Raw genomic sequence first — 18,319 nt, forward strand, 5'->3', positions numbered from 1 at the left:
GTTTCCTCGGGAAAAGCCAATAGCCCAAGCAAGAATTTTTATATGCTTATCGACGCAACCTTCGAAAGTGACGATGGGTCCTCCTTCGCCTTTCTCCCCTCTAAGCAAAGTGTCATCGTTAGAGGCGACAGCCTGTTATCCGATAATAATACTCATCAAAGAGCTTTTTGGCTTCATCGAAAGTCGATTAGTACCGATGAAAAATTCGCGATGGCCTAATTCGAAAGTTTTATATTCAAGAACATCGAGAGGAACATTTTTCAAATGAATTAAAAATTACATCGAAACTTTAGAAGGCTTCTAAACCCCTCCCAAAGTATGTATGTAAATTTGACTTTCAACGCGCGTGTAAATTTGACGTTCAACGCGACTTTCAAATGCACGAATTCAAGGACGCGTTAAAACAACCGAGCCGTGCGCTTATAAAATTGCAGAACGTACGTGAGTGGCCGCCATTTTTTTAAATATTTAATTTTGTATAGAATATGGCTGTCGGGGCTCACGCGACTTCACCTTTAAATTTATCACGTATACAATCGCCAGATAAACGTAAACAACGGACATAAACGCAACTCAGCGAATTGTAATAACTCCGCCATGTAATGGCGGAATAACAATCTTCGCAATTGAATTACGTTGACGGGAATTAAGCGAGCGCGCAAAGTAAAGTACAATTAACAAACACGCCCTACCCACAACCGCGTAATACGCCGCTGTTAAAACACCTCGTAAGCGATGCGTCCTGCTTTCCAGTGCAAAATGCGAGGTACGGTGACATGCGCATAATGATTTGCATAGTACGTAGATTTAAGAGCACAAAATGTAGGCAAAGTAATTGTTAGTGCGAAGAGTTTAAGCTGGAAAAATATAGAATAAATACTTGTTGTCAGAAAAGCATTTTTTTTAATGTCCCTTCATGTTTTTCTTAAGTAGTAAAATTGCTATTATAAAATATAAACAAAATATGTTGCGGCAAAACTTTTTATTCTTGTTAAACTGAATTAATTTGAGTCAAATTCCTCTGAAGAAAAGATAAACAAATTTCAAATTGTCTGTTTTTGATGGTGTAAAGTTAAGTTGAAATTTCCAAGCAAGTTTACATTCGTTTGTAAAATTTTGTGTTATGTCCATGTTAACTTGCGTGCTATTCTCGGTTCTATGCTCGGGTGAAACACGTCCGAAATTTAGGACCGATCTTTTTTTTTTTTTTTTTTAAACAAGAATTTAAATGAACGTTATCTCGTTTCATCAACGTTCTGTCCTTCGGTATTAAATATCTTGAAACCGAGCTCAAAGTTAAAAGTTATGTTAAAGTAAATCCATTTGAATTGAAGTGAAAAATTCGACTTTATCTATTCATATTCTTCGAGTTTAATTTGCGAAGAAACTATCCGTCTTTAGTCGCTTTATAACTTAGAAACTATCGAGGCGCTTTGATATTTTCACCGAGGAAAGATTGACTTTAAATTACTCAAAAAGTTGCCCTTTGAGACTTACCTTGCAGTACGATGCACGTCCTGCATATTTAACAATCTGATCCGCAGTATATAAATTATTATATCTATAGTATCCGATACAGCATCCTGACAATATATTATGTAGATGTAGCGTAATAAAATGGAATATCGGTGACCTGTAAGGAATTTAGTTGTAAGATAAGCGGCTCTTTTGTTACACGTTCCGATACCGGCTAGAATTTGAATCGGGTATAGGAGTATGTTAGGAAGCTGGTCAAGTATCCTGTATCTTCAGGTGCATTAGCGAGCTGCCTGAAAGGTCGCAATAAATTATGTGATAACCGGCGGATAACTCTCCCTCTCGTGCGCGCTCACTTCCTCCTTTTCTATCTCACCGTCGTTTCCATTTTCTGCACTCCCGTCTCACATCGCGCTATGTTCCGTTCTCGTTACGACGGCATAGTTTAAAGGGCGAATTTCCGTTTTGTTATTATTTCAACAGGCCTGAACGGGAGAATCGATAAATTCCCCTCCGTTTGGCAGCTTCCCACGCCGGAGTCTCGTAGCATTAACCGGAGATTAACATTACCGCTATTTACACGGATAACGCTAACGCGGATAATGAACGGTAAACTGGAAATGACGACGAAAAGGCGAAATTTGTTATAGAAATTTGTCAAGGGATGTATATCTTAACCAATTTGAAAGGCTAGAGAACTTATTAGAGGAGATATAATATGTACTCTATTTCTACATAATTATAGACAAAAAAATATATAAAATTTAAAGCGAATTAGTGCTCGATAACATTTTTATATCAATTGTTAAATATATTTTTAATTCCATGAACGACATACTAATACAGTTGTGGGACTTTAAAACACAATCATATAAAACTAAAGCTAGAAATGATTCAATATAATTTTTTAAAATGCTCGTAACATCATTATTAAATTTGACGATCAAGTTAATTGAGATATCGTTTTATATTATTTTCAAACGAGTTTTGAAAGAAAGAGTGTTCTAGTTTCTGCAAAGTCGGTCGGAGAACAGTTTGAGAGAGTATGCGTAAGTGCAAGCGGGATTATACGTTTTTCTGCGACAAGACGATAACGACGCTAATTGCATAAAGCAATATAGAAGGATAATAAAAGTGTCTGAAGAGAGAAAAAGAGAGAGAGAGAGAGAGAGAGAGAGAGAGGGGTGGGGGGAAGAGAGGAGTACTTGTCGGCGAACGCTTTCTCTTACCACTTGCCACTCAACGCAATTTTCTTGTCAGCAAATTTCCCCTTACCTCTCGTTAAACGAGAACAGCGTCTCTAACAGCTCGAAGTTTTCCTCGGTTATTTAGATGCCAATTACAATAATCGACGAATATTTCCTTTTATTTCCCAAAGGGCTGCCAGATGCCGGAACTCTTGTCAATATCCAAGATGGAATTGCCCCATTTGAAGTTACACCGCCTCTATAAAAATCATCCATGTAACAAATTGTTTCATGATGCAAGATTTTCTCTTTATTTTATATTTCAAAATACTTTAAAAAAGAGAGAACATAATTATTTTTTTTTTTTTTTTATAAAAGAGAAAGTGATATTATAGTCTATTTAAATTTTGTACAATAACTTCGTTAATAATTAATTAATATTTTAAATTTTAATGAAAAACTTTACATTTTTATTTATCAACATATTTTTCCATATATGTGCATGTACATGATCTCTTCAATATATAGAATACACAGTATTAAAAATGTATAATACATGTAATATAAACTATAAATTAATAGTAGAACTACAATAACTATTTCAATATGAAAATTTTGAAAAAAGGCCGTGTTATAGACGTCAGCACGCTTTAGGGCACACTAAATTAACAAAATTCCATGTTATTGTTTAACTTTTTTGTGTAATTTGAAATGTATAGTCGCGAATAGAATGTTAGATAAAAAAATTAAAAAAAACACCTAATATTATACGTGTGGTAATACACCCAAGTTTAAAATAAATGAGGAAGTAATTCAACGTTAAAATATACCTTGAAAAAATGCTTAAAATTCAAAATGCTAAAAATAAAAATGTCTCACAACAAATTATCAGTTGTTATGTATTACTTAACTGCTGGTTACTAACAAAGAATTTTATAAATAATCACTAGAATTCCTTATCTAATAACATATTACAAGTGGTCATATGTCAATGCCTACAAAAGTCATAATATACTTTCTTCTCTCTACGTGCTTTTTAACGAATACAATGCACATTAAATAAAATAACATACATAGTACGAATCAACGCGAAACTCAATCAAACGAAATATAACAATAACAAAGTTACTAAAATAATTTTTGCCGTGCAATTGTGGTAAAAAAAAACTAATATTTCTTAATACATTATTTAAAACTGATGTACGTGTGCTAAATTGAAAATGTTATTTCGAGGAAAAAATTGCCGCATACAATTGTCAGGCAACAAAGACTTTTTAACATTACCTCCTGAAAGAAATATTATATAGATTTCAGTGAAAATTTTGTTTTGGATAATTCAGTCCCGGTTGATGCGAAGTCTGAAGTTTTCAGGGAGCTCCCAAGATGTTTGAGGGAGCCACGGGAGAGAAGAAACCGGGGCTTGAAGCTTTCGGAGAAAAGTGCGATAGACATTCTTTTGTCATTCTCATGTCAAGTCTCGTTTATCTTTTATCTGCCGCGACTGTTTTAGCAAAGCGACGGCCATAAAAATGAGAACAAAATTCTAAGGCAAAAGAACGATTTTCTTACTTTGTGCCTTGAAAAATTTAATATTGTGTTCTATAAATCATGAATAGAAATAAATATTAATCATGACGGGTAAGAAAAATATTTTATATAACCGTAAATAAAATTTTGCGAAATCAGAAAATCTATGAGAGAATGAAAATGTACGGTCTGGCTGCTTCTGTTTGTTGATAATTCTCTCGTTGTGTAATTTAATGACAAATTGTATTAGCCCATGATTATGTATACAGAAATAAGTACAAATGTATAACGGTCGCGTATATTCTACCACGGTGAATTTAATATTAATCTTCGGGCTTCCATTTCCACCGTAACAATCCGGCACAAAGGACCGCAATAATTCTATTATTACGGTTGTTCAAATCAAATAACGTAGAGCAGAGAAATGGCCGCGACTGTAAAATTGCAACATTAGGGTATGCGGTAGGATCACTCTCAATTACCTATCGGTCTCTTTATTATTAAGGACTCTCTCTCTAAAACGTCTATCTATAATGAATGCATGGGCGAAATTTGTCGCGCACGTCGATATAATTCGAAATTTATTAATGCGCGACGAGCAGTTGGCGGTCGGGAGGCCGATATTTAATATTTATTAGATCGCGGCTGCGAACCTCTTTTGCGGCTCCTTTATAAATCCACCAGGTCACAAAGGAACACCGGAGATTCTTTGCGGTTCGTTTTAGCTCCTCAATAACGGGCCGTGGCGGGAAATACGTGACGAGAGATTTTCCAGTGAGTTTTGTGTCAGTGACCATCGGTTCCGTGGCACGTGGATATATCCGTAAACTCATTCGGATCGTTCATATCAGTCATTGTGACAGCGACACGCTTTTTAACGACATGTAACCAATCCGTCGTGCATGGAGGAAATATTGTAGAACAAATTATATAAAAACTATATATTTTGAAATAAAGCAGGAGTATTGCGATATTGTAGAGTATTTACTTCAGGAAAAATTGATTAACTTTATATGAGCATTTTTACCATCACTTTAATAAAAAAAAATCACAATATATATTTAAAAATGTTGTAAATGTTGTAAATATGTTAATCTGAACGGACAAACGGAATTTAATTTCGTTGTTTTTAAAGGATTATTGTATTCATTTTTTGCAACTTTTATTAGACAACAGTAAAACTTCTTGCCGTAAGATAATTTATTTAAAATCAACTTCACACAAGTTAAAAAGTTTTTTGTTTCAAATTATACATTATAATATTCGAAAAATTACAATCATTCTTTTGTAAAGATGTAACACGGTTGAATAGAAATGTTGTAATTTCTGTCGTAATATCCGCGATAACGAAGACTTTATAGTGCAATATTTATCCATAATATTTTCTCCGTACGCTCGTATATAATACAAGGACATGTTGTAAAAGGTTTATTATTGCGTTTTACTTTTTAATCGTGTTAACGATACATTCTCTCTCTCTCTCTCTCTCTCTCTCTCTCTCTCTCTCTCTCTCTCTCTCTCTCTGTTATTACAGAACTTTTCTTTTACAAAATAGTATGAAATCTCTTTTTCTTTTTAGAAAGTTATTGAAGATAACGCTGCTTGAGAGAACTTAAGATAAACACCCTATACTTATCTCTTGTTCTTTGTATACGTTACATCTCGTTGCGTCTCGACGTATCTGCGTGTAAATCTGTGAAAAACGCTCTCTTGTTCCGTCGTGGAGCATATTTTTGATAGTGATATAAGAGCAAATGAAAAATATCGATCTCATGTGGCTTTATACGCTGAAAAATATCATGTTACCTGCCTTAAACGTTGAATATATTATCACGTTCAGATACATAACATGTATATGTCATGAATATAGAATGTCCACAAGATTTGACCTGACTGCTGTGACCTGATATTCTCTCTAATTCACTTCTTTTGGCACTGATCATATTCTACACAAAATAATTGTACACGATCAGAATATTCTACCCAAATATACTGTACACAAACAATTGTACGTAAAAAAATTGTGTACAAGAATTATCCTTGAATTAAAAATTGCACACGGATATATTGTGCATAGAAAAACTGTATAGTAGACAGTTTTTCTACGCACACTATATCTGTGTAATTTTTAATTCAAGGATAATTCTTGTGCACAGTTCTTTCACAATTTTTTGTGTACCATATATTTGTGTAGAATATTCTAATCGTGTACAATGATTTTGTGTAGAATATGATCAGTGCCCTTCTTTTTCTCACTGACAATTGCACGAATAGACCTCTTGCTAAATGTGTCTGATAAAACATGAATATTTTATATAATAATAATTGCACATCTAAATAATCAAAATTATAATCTTGTAATGTTTTCACTACTACAAAAATCTCTTCTATCTTTTAGTCATAGCATTTTTGACCGGTCTTGGATTAATCGCTCCGGGAGCGATTAATAACATCATATAAGATCAATCACAGTCATTCTTCTGAAGAATGGAATAACTGTGATTGGCCAGTTCTAGAAGAAAAAGAATTTGAGACGGTTTAACCTAGCCCGGTTTTGCCCGGTCGAAAACGCCATCAGACTTTTCAAATTTTTCTTATATCGATTAAAATTGCATGTATAAAAAGGCGCATGTAATATTTACTTATTAAAAATGTTTGCTATTCCTCCAGGCATTATGCACACATATACATACATACAATTTGCCCTATGTAATTTTCATAGAAACAATCTCTTGCAGTATAAACAATATCCTATGTAATTTCCATAGAAACAATCTTTTGCAATATCTCTCTTTCATCCACTTATTTTTTAATTATGCACAAAAATGCTTTTTGTGCTCACGATAATACCTTATTAAAATTAAAATTAACGTTATAATTTCATATAATAATCCATTGTGTAATAACCTATTGTTTGAAAAAATTTCTAAATAAATACATAGTTCTTTACACGATTTGAACCAACTTTTACTGTTGGTAGTATTCGACAACAAAAAAAAATAAAGAACGCGTTGAGGTAATGAGCGGCAAAGGAAAAGTTTAATAACTGCTCTTAGGCGACAGCGCGGGCGCAACAAGAATAATTGACGCAAAACCGCCCCGGCAATGGTCTTCGCGGACGTCGTGTTATGATTTATGTTTCATCGAGAACACGCCGGCCAACTCTGCTACGTTCGTGCAGTATTACTGTCGCAGTTTTACCGGCCATTAGCCCCATGTTTGATGCATCCCTTTACGGTTTACCACTTTATTAACACTTCGACCGTCGCATCAAAGGTGTATGTGAATGTATTTGTATTTCATCGAGTCTTACGCTACTTTTACGTGGATGATAATCTCATTTTCCATTTATTTCGCATTTATACTTGTCACTCATATATCGTTAATGCGAATTGAGAAAGTTTTTCCAGTCAGAATGATAAAAAGTATGCAATTTTTGCGAGAATTAAAAGGAAATCGAAAAAATGTTTATAGTTAAAATTTTTTGTACTTATTGTATTAAATTTCAGCAATATTTTAAAACTTAATTTTTGCATTTTCTGTGATTATAAATTGCAATAAAAACTTGAATTATTTAAAACTCACAATCAGTAGTATGAATAAAAAAGAGATTTATATTTTATTAGAGACAAGTTGATAATTTTTTATTATTGTAATATTATGGAATATTAATCTAGAAAACGAAAATTTCGAGAAAGGCAATTAGTTTCATATATACGAATTTTATTTTTAGTATTTTTAATAATAATTTATATTATCTTAAAAACAATTTTTTATATTTCTTTTTTTTTTTATTGATTTTAATTATATTGAATAATTTTTGCTCGAATTATTCAAATCAAATTTTTTTTTATCAATTTTATAATACTACTAATGTATTAAAATATTTAAAAAATCACTTATATATCATATAACATTTACATAGCTAATATATATTATTTTTTTTAGTTGTCTGTAAAAAATATTCTGATGAGAATTCATAATCTGAGAGTAGAGAGCTAATGGTATATTTATTCCTCTGTGATCAGTAAACCGAATCGTTACATAAAAATTGTATTTAAAAATATTACAAAACTAATGTTTTAAAATATTCAAACTTGAAATTTTTGATGTTTGCATAGCTGCGCTAATAGAAATAATTATTTAATTTTGACGAGTAAATATGTTATATTATTAGTACTTTTCAAATAACTTGTTCACATTAAATAAGTGAATATTACTTATTTGTAACAAAGATTATTTGTTTGATGTAAATATTATTGATTCATAAAAACTGATTTAATATAAAATTACTAATAACCTCGAAAATGTATATAAAATTATACAAAATACATTTTATTAACGTAAAGATTCAGCTATGACTAAATAGTCTTATCTTTAATTAATTTTTAGTTATTTTGTAGCAAATAAGTGATATGTTTTTAAATTCGAAGAAAATACAGAAAAGAAATAAATATTCAAATTTTGTGTGGAAAATTTTTTTAAACAAGTAATATTCTGACTACATGAATCATGGTTATAAATATCATATTTAAAAAGATTAAAAAATATTATTTATAAACAATTACTTGTGTAGCAGCAAAAAGTATCTAAAGTATTACAGAAACGCTATAAAATTAATGCATTAATTTTTTACATGTTAGATTTATAATGTTTAAGCTTCTATACCATTTCTAAATACTAAAAAAAAGACTTTTGTATATTTATTATCATCCTTACTATTACTCTTTTGTAAATATTCATGCATAAAATGTTTTAATATATAAGACAAATTTTATAGACCAATATTTTATGTAGCATTTTTGAAAAATTATACATAAAATGGTAAGAAAATGATATTATGATATCACTAAAAGCCAAAATCACAAGAAGCGTTTTAAATATTTATTTATATTAATTTATCTGATAAGAACAAGATGTTTCAGAAATGAAACAAAAAAAGTATTCTACTTAAATATGAGATACGAGAATAATAATAGAACGATAACATATACAATTTGCTTTTACAGGGAACCGTCCAATAGAAATTCTCTTCTCGCCCAGACGCCCCTAAGGCAGCTGTCTACGGTAAGTCTTTGCGTCACTTAATTCTTTTTTGCACTGGTTAACTCATAAACTCGATTGCCCAATAACAACGAAAGTAGCAAGCAGCTTTCACGGACCATGTTTGTGCAAGCAAGAAATTTCGCTTTTACGTGCAAATCTTCTCGAGAAATTCATTATGCTTATAAATAGTAATAAAATGTTTCTCTGCAAAATGAATTAAAAATAAATGCACCATTCTGTTGAATTAAAGTAAGCTGAAATTAAAATAAATAAATAATAAATAGTAATAATAATAAATGACGCTAAGGAATAACAAGATAAAAATTATTTTTATCGAGATAGAATTCCGCTTGAAGATTGGTAAATCCGGAGATCACGCGAATTAAATTAATTATAGCACGCAGCAAAGATAACGATATGCTAATTCATACGTAAGGACGACGAGTTCCATGGCGTTAAGCTCCGTAATTGCAAGCGTAACGACAATACGTCGCGTTATAACGAGCCGGGTTACGGCAATAACCGGCGCCAACAGCGCCAATTAATTTATTATAACAATTCTACCTTTCAGTTGGTAAACAATACCGGCGACAGGAGGAATTATGCGACTGCTGTGTCACGTCTCGTCGGTGTGTGCGTTTGCGTCTGTGTCTGCCTGTATGAGTGCGACACGTAATAATAATTCCGAAGTGACGTAATTAATTTTCTATTGATTGAAATGTGAAATTTTTAAAACTAAAATCTTCCGTTGCTAAGTTGTTGCTTCAATACTCAAGTATTGAACTTTTTGAGATGAGCTCTTTGAGATAAGTTTTTTGGAAATGTTTTTTAAATATATATATTTACATAATATCCTTTTAAAAATGTATTTTAAGTATCAAGATATTTTCAATATCGGGAAAAAAAGAGAGAAAGAGATATTTTATTTGCAAATTCTGTGCTAAATTTAAAGTGAACAATTTCTTAATAGAAAGGAGAAGGAAGGATTAATAATTCTAAAGTTATAAGCAACTGAAAATGAAGGACTTGACTCAAACTTAAGTTCAAACAGATCATAAAATTTTAATCTTTATTTGATTCAGAAAGATATCGAATTAAGGATTAATTGAAAACTTTCGAATAAATCTCGAGGAGATATTTGTCAGTGAAAATTCGACTTCAAATCGAAGATTATGTAAATAAATTATTAAGTCGCATTAGATGTGGAATTTTTATGTTTCGAAAGAGATTGCGATACGAATGATTACAATAGTTAGGCTTGAGATCTTGTCTCTTGTCGTAACCGATCGCATTTTTCCAACATCCCAAGGCGCGTTTAAACCAGAACTGCGAGAACGGAATACGCTTCGGAGAACTTTATGTCTAATGGCTCGTAAAATTGAATGTCGTGCACGTCGGGTAGGAATAATAATTGATAATAACTACGAAATAACGAAGATATGATGCGATAGTCACTTGCCAGTCATGGCTCGTTCTTTGCTAAGAATTCTCATGGATCTAATAAGATTCAAGATATCAGTACTAAAATATTTTAAAATTCTTCAAATGAATTCTTTGCCAAATATAATAATAATTAATAATTTTTTTATTAAAATCATTGGTTTGTGACAAAACACACGTCATTTTTTTTTTAGTATACACGGATATATAATGGATTTTAACAATATTATAATAATATTTTAACAATATTATCACTAAATATTAATGATGTTATTAACATAAACATTATTGGATGTGTGTGTTATATATTTTTATGTGAGAAATAATTATTTCAAATTTACTAAAATTAAGTTACACAGACGTACTTACACAAAATTATAATACATATTTTTTTTTTTCGCACAGAAGTTTTTAAATAAATATTTTAGACTTTTATATTTTTATACAATATTGATGACTATATATCGAAAAATGTGATCACACCGCTGATATAAAAATAAAATATTCTATAAAATAAAACAAAATAATCGAATAAAATATCTTGTGTATATAGTTTTAAAATTGTGAATTAATTAAATGTACATAGAGTTATAACCGATAAATTAAATATTGATATTGGGAAAATTTTTTCTGCACGCGCAAAATGATTATATTTGAATAAAAGGATTATTTGGCTAATATTCACAGTTTATGTTATGATTGATACTAATTTTTGTTATTTAATTATTTGTTTTTAGATCATGATTGATTTAAAGATATTGTATAGATTACGTCACCATAAAATAAGATTTAATTTCCATTACTTATACATTTTGATTATAAAAAGCTGAATAACTGATTTTACTTGCGGATAATATTACCACATCAAAGATACGGTAATGTTTAACAATGCAATAATGCAAATGAATATGTGTAACAACATATAATCATACTATCGAATCAATATCAATACTGCAATTAAACTCGACCTTAATAAAATTGCTCGCACAATTATGAACTGTTAACGCTTATTAAACTGTCAAAATATACAATTTTCATAATGACAGCTGTTTGGGGATATAAAGTAACACGCGCTGGTATTTATAATGAGTGTGCTATAATTTATTTCAATCTTCAAAAACAAATAGAATTTTCAATCACGAATACAATTGCTTACTAGTAGTAGTTAATTTTTTTTTAATATTAAAATGTACAATGTAATAACTGTTTGCAATATAAAATAAGCACTGCCAGAAAACCAGTCAACGTTGGAAAGAATGAAAAAAATTTCAATTACATATATGCAAATTAATATTATTAAATCATAGTAAAATTTTTAATTCTACTAAATTTTTACTTCTCTATTCTAAGAATAAAAAATTTTATTATGTATAATTTTACTAATTACTATTAAAAATTAATTTATGCAGAGATTTTAAATTACAAAATAATTTTAAAATTAGTATTAATTAAAATAAATAATATTACATGCGCATGCATATGTGTGCATAAAATATACTTTTACAATATTTTAAGTTTCGAGAAAAATACAATACATAGATATTTGTTAAGATTTAATTTGAAAATTAGAAAGTAAAATTGTGTGTTATATATAATATAAAATATATTTTTGGCTACTGTGTCTCTCGACAGTTCTATATATTTAACTATCAACTACTCGATTTTACGATATAAAATGCGGAAAAGATAATTCTTATATAGTTTTTTTATCGCACGCGCAAATAAGTTGGCGCGTTTCCGGTCGACTGCGATGCGCTAACTGCGTCTAGAGTGCAACGAACGCAAGTTTGCGACGGGGTAGTCGAATAGCAAAAGGGTTAAAGAGGCCGCGAGGGGTGAGATGTTCACTGCTGCAAAAGCAACGACCGAGGCTGACCTGAATCTGCGGACGGTGCGATGAAAAGGGAACGACAAAAGCTGCGGCACAAGAGTGAAAATACATAAAATAGGCCGTGAGACCCCTCCCCCATTTTTCTTCTCTCTCTCTCTCTCTCTCTCTCTCTCTCTCTCTCTGCGTGTATTTGTACAAGCACATACACACACACACATTTTCATCCCTTGAGATTATAACATATGGTGTCTAGTCCACTCAAAAATTGAAGAAAGTATGCAGTCGCAGTCTGCGCCATCTAATGTTTAAATACTATCGTCGCAGCAGAAAGAAATGATTCTACTTGCGATACAAAAACGTGAAATCATTCGCGTTGCGATATGAAAGGGTATGAATTTACTTTTGAAAAAGAATCATTTGCCATAATTGAAAAAAGAAACTTTGTAACACACAATTTTTGTAGGAAACAAATCCGGTCTTAAATCTGTATTTTTTAAAAATGAAAAAAGCACGATCTCCATTTTCCGTGGAGATTACGCGTCACGAAGCTCCATGGAAAGCTCCGTGATTTCCATTTTTTAAATATGGATTTGAAAAGGTTCGGAAGTAAGTTCCTTCAATTTTCTTGCGAATAAACTCTCGCGGTAGCAAAGAGACGAGTAAAACAACATCGAATAAAAGGATAAACATACGTATATTACGTATTATAAACCCTGCGCAAATCCCATGCAGACAACAACCGCGCGCAGTTGGTTTTTAATTTAAACGGGGGGGGGGGGGGGGGCAAGAGTCCCGAAGATGAAAAGTGAAACAGGGATAAATCGCGTTAAAGTTTCATATACCATATCTCCTCTGCACAGATGATTATTAATGTTTAACGTCACCTCACTGCACTCTTCCCATCCCTCTACAATGTAAATTGCGAATAACATCACACCATGAAAGGAATAAGAGATAGGCAGGTGATAAGATCCGCGAATGTGGAAGAGGAAAGAGAGGAAAAAAAGGGTGAGAGAGGATACGTACCAAAATTCGTCGGGGTAATCGAGATCGACGTTGTCGATGATAAAGGTTGAGGGGCGCCGTAAATTTCTCTGCGACGCAAAGATGTATACCTGCGAGCATTAGTTATGTCACCGATACCGTAACTAGCAGCATTGAGGCAGCTCCGAGGATCCCGAAGACACTCTCCGCGGGGACTTCGGAGCTGGGGCAAATTAGTTCCGTTCGAATTTCACTTCGTAATCCCCGGGCACGCGAGAAACGTCAGAAAGAACGACGCTCATATAAAGCGTTCTGTACCTTTGCGCTCCTCCCCCTCCCCCTCCCCCCGGAGGATTCTCGCGAACGTGAGAGCTTTGCATGCCGCCCGACATCTAACGCTCTCGCCACTGTGTACGTGCTTCCGATTTTTAAACAAAATATCGCGCGCACGCGGTATCTGGATCGAAGCGTGGAACACGCCACACTCTTGGAATTTCTTTTTTCTTTTTACGTGGATTAAAAGAAACTACGTTGTTCGGCGGAATACAACACACGATGGTTAATAATAAAAAAAAAGTTCTGAAAGAGTTTCAGAATATTTCAGAAATCTTTCTGATTCCATTCTTTGCAAGGTTCTTTCTGATTCTTTTCATGGTATAGAAAGAAATAAGGGCGCAGAACCTTTTCAGGGTATCGTGTTTGTATCTCACTCGTGGTTAAATAAATAAGATATAAGCAATCTATATGTAAAAAAAACAAAATTATTGTTTACATGCGAGAATTATAACTCATACATTTATTTTTTTGACGTTGTTTTATTTTATTTCTCTGTCGTGAGCTCATTCGTAAGAAAATTGGATATCTGATTGTAAAACTGTCTGAAATTCATACTTAGAAAATGGAATGGAATCACGGAAGCTTTACAAATCTATATTAGACTGTAACTGTAGAAAGCTTGTAGAGATTGTTTTTTTTTTTATTTTACAATTATATGACGATCGAGTTTATCTTCTTCGCACTTATATTTCTGATATATGCATTTTTATAACAAAAACCGATTAGAATGAAATTTCAGCAAAAAAAATTTTAAGAAGATAGTTTTCCACTAAGATCCATCGCAGGATCGAACTTTCCTCCTCGAGAATGGAGCGCGTAAAGATCGGCCGTAGAACTTTCTCATTCAGATGTGCTTACAAAGAGCTCTGGCCTGGTTGCGTCCGCAATAGATTCAAACAAGAAACTAACGAGCTAGTTCTCGGCAATCTTATTCTAACATCTAGTATTACGTTCGATACTTGAGAAATTTATTTATTAAAATTCTCTGAATTATACAAGCACAATTTGAAGAGGCTCAATAATCTTTCATCATTAAATGATTTAGATGGACGATATTTATAATGTGATTATTTTTTTCTAACTTATTTATATTCCTGATAAATTCTTAAAAATCTTGCTTTTTCTTATACATACGTAATTTCTGAAAGAATTTTATTTTATAATTGCAGCGTTAATATTAAATAATGACTGAAAATATATAACTTTATATTACTCTTGACGATATATTTACATTCAACCTAAACATATATTATCGATAATATACGAACTTTTATTATTATATACTATTTGTTTTAGAGAGAGAATAAAAAATTAACGTTCAATAAATGTCTGAATATTTGATTTCCATAATTTCAAGATTTGTTTTTAATGGCGTTGCAATTCTAATGACTGAATGTAGATTTATTTGCTAAGATTATTGACGACATTATTCTAGTATTATAAGTGCTTTTAAAAGATTTATTTTTCATATAATGTCTGTATGCATTAAAGTATTATATATCGTAAACAACACTATATTAGCGTGATATATTATACCTTATATTTTCTCGATTGTCCCAACTTCCCGAACTTTGTATCGCTTGTGATGTTTCATCCGACACTCCCCGTCGTGAAGACCTCGATGAAGATCTCGTATCGCTTCGTTAAACGCGCGAGTTAAAGCGACGATCCGGTGCATGGTTGGCTGACTATGTCCCTCCTCTATCCGCGGAATCGAGCCGTTTAGGACTACATTTCGTCGAGAATTTCAACTGGTGAAGCCGCGTAATAGCTTTCGGTAGTTTGAACGCCTACAGAGGTAATTTGTTTCGGGGAGCGAGCTGGACGAGCAAGGGGGAGAGGCAAGGGCGGAGGGCGTTCGTTTAGCCTGGACGAATTTTATTGAAACTTTATGAACGAAAGAAGAGCGGTGTTCCAGATTCGGCACGACAGAAAGGAAATTGGAAACAGAAACAGGATCATCGCGGAAGCGATAACTCGTGCGATGAATCGTGCGCTTTTCAGGCAAATCGATTGTCTCTGTGTATGGTAATAGTGGTAACCGCTCGAAATAATTGAAGGAAATGTAGGGAAGACAATTTCTCTCATGTAGCACGCGAAATTAGTGGTGAACGATATTGAAATCTCGACCATATCTTTTGTATATTATTCAAAAAATATTCTGAAACATTAAAATATTTTATTATTGTTTTTTTATTCATATATTTTTTCTAATAAACAGACATACGTTGACATTTTTTTTTTAATAGTTATTTTATTGAATGCATAAGTTTTGAATATATATATATATATATATATATATATATATATATATATATATATATATATACATATATATAATTGGTTTTGATTACTTGTAATTGATATCCAAAGAAAAAGAATAGAAATGGATATAAAATTTTTGACAAAATTACATTTCCTTGGAATTAAAGCGGTATTTTTGCTTTTGCACTTCAAAAAGTTAATTATATTAAACATTTTTTAATAGTTTAAACTTGAAAGAGGGAGAGAGAGAGAGAGAGGAACAGAGATTACAAGTAAGAGGCTTACAAAATTTTTATTTTTAACGTCAACTTTCAAACACGTTTTTTCAAACATTTTTACAAACTATTGTCACTATAACTCATCTAGTTTAATCCGATTCAAAATTTGTAACAAATATTTACATGTTTCTTCCTCATCTGATAAAAATAAAAAAAAATTTTAACATTTTAATTTTTTTTAGTAAGAAAGTCTCGAAAAAAGATAAATTTTTAAAAAATTGCATTTCTGTAAAAATTAATCTTGTCATAGATCAGATAAGAACAATATTGATATAATTGAAGAATTTTTTTTTAATTTCTTATTTCAGATTTACATTTGAAACATCTTGAAACATGATAGTAATGAACCAGTAGTTTTTTAGCACCTTTATACAGATTTATAAATAATTGCAAAAAACTTGTTCAATATTTGACAAAATTTTATAAAGAAAATGTTCAAATATTATAGAAAATATAGAATAAATGTATTAAATAATTTCGAGTTTATATCTTTTACACTTTTTTCAGAAAAATTTCCCCAAAAAGGCAAAAAATACTGAAAGCAAGAATACCTTCTTATTTTCCTCATTGAATTTTAAAAAAATTTGAAAAGCCTTCGATATAATGTACGATTTATTTTTTTTTTCAAATCTTTCTTTATTTAAGAAAACAATTATATGTTTGTGAATGAATGTTCGTTATAATCATCAGCAGTGACGGCACTAAGTTTGTTTATTGTAAAAAGGGAGAAAGAAAGGGATGGAGAGAAAAAGAGAAAGAGAGAGAAAGAAAAAGAAGAAAAGTAAGAGAAAAGAATGATAAGGAGCCATATTTTTCGGTTCGTTGTGCCATTCGTCACGAGAAAGACGATTGATATGCTGAACGAGTTGTCCCCGACGACGTAGATGGATGGCGTCTAGATTCTGTGGATCGCAGGTTCGATTCATAGTATCACCTAGAACCTCCTTTATTATCGACCTCTTTTCTGTTTGCATTATTCATCTTCTCATTACGTTGAATTTAGGAAGCTAAACAAATATGAGAGAAGAAAACTAATTAAAAAGATTATTGCACCATAAGCAATTTTTATTGCCTTCTTTTCCCTTTAGTAGGTTTAAACTATTATCCTATTTAAGGAAGTAATCAGTGAATAGTCGACTTAAAAAATAAATTAAAGTAAGGCTCTAAAATTTGCAATTGATAGACAAAAAGACAGACGAGAAAAACTAGTACGTATAGTTGAAAAAAATAAACAACAAATTTTTCCAATCAAGAATCTGTCGATTTGTTCGGCGGCCATAAAAGTTTATTAACGAAGATAAACGAACGAGCAAATGTACGTTTTACTTTGATCTTTCTCAACAAAATTCAATTAAAAAATTGGGATTCTCTTCAGTTGATACAAAGTCAAAATTAAACAAAATCAGAAACTTTTTATCTGATCTGATTCATATATTTTTGATTGATTATATTTACTTTGACTTTGTATCCACCGAGAGAAAAGTCCTAATTTTGAACTGAAATGTTTTTTTTGTTTGTCATTAATGAATTTGTACGGTCGTTAGACGAATTAATTAACTCTTGATAATATACGTAATCAATACGTATTATTTCTTATTGTCTAATCTGTTTAAGTCACTAATTTCTGCAAATATATTCTTTGATCAGCAAATATATTCTTTTCAGAGAATAAATCATCATATCTCTTGAGTTACGATATTAAATTTATATCTTTCATGCCACGTTATAAAAGGCATTCGAAGGTGAAATAAAGATCTATGTTACCCGCTCCGGAATCCGGCGGTGATTTACAGCTATTGAAACATTAAAAGTCTCGTCTGTCGAAAACTTGTATTTGATACGACCTGATTTTATTTAAGCCTTCGTTCGATCGTGCATCTCAATTTCAGGAGGCACGTTGTTCGATATCTCAACTTTCTTGCTAGCTAACGATACATAAACTTCGTAGA

The 18,319-nt window shown here is 31.6% G+C and overlaps 1 protein-coding gene across 4 annotated transcripts in view; it reads left to right on the forward strand.

Annotated features, from left to right (window-relative positions):
- LOC105832993 (acetylcholine receptor subunit alpha-like) overlaps positions 1-18,319 on the forward strand; it is an 89,613-nt gene that overhangs the window by 8,289 nt on the left and 63,005 nt on the right. For all 4 annotated transcript variants that reach the window (XM_012674367.3, XM_012674369.3, XM_012674368.3 and 1 more), the window contains exon 2: positions 9,200-9,257. The gene's annotated coding sequence lies outside the window, so the exon portion shown is untranslated. The remainder of the gene's footprint in view (positions 1-9,199; positions 9,258-18,319) is intronic.

The sequence above is a fragment of the Monomorium pharaonis genome, chromosome 2 (genome assembly GCF_013373865.1).
Source record: "Monomorium pharaonis isolate MP-MQ-018 chromosome 2, ASM1337386v2, whole genome shotgun sequence".
NCBI lineage: Eukaryota > Metazoa > Arthropoda > Insecta > Hymenoptera > Formicidae > Monomorium > Monomorium pharaonis.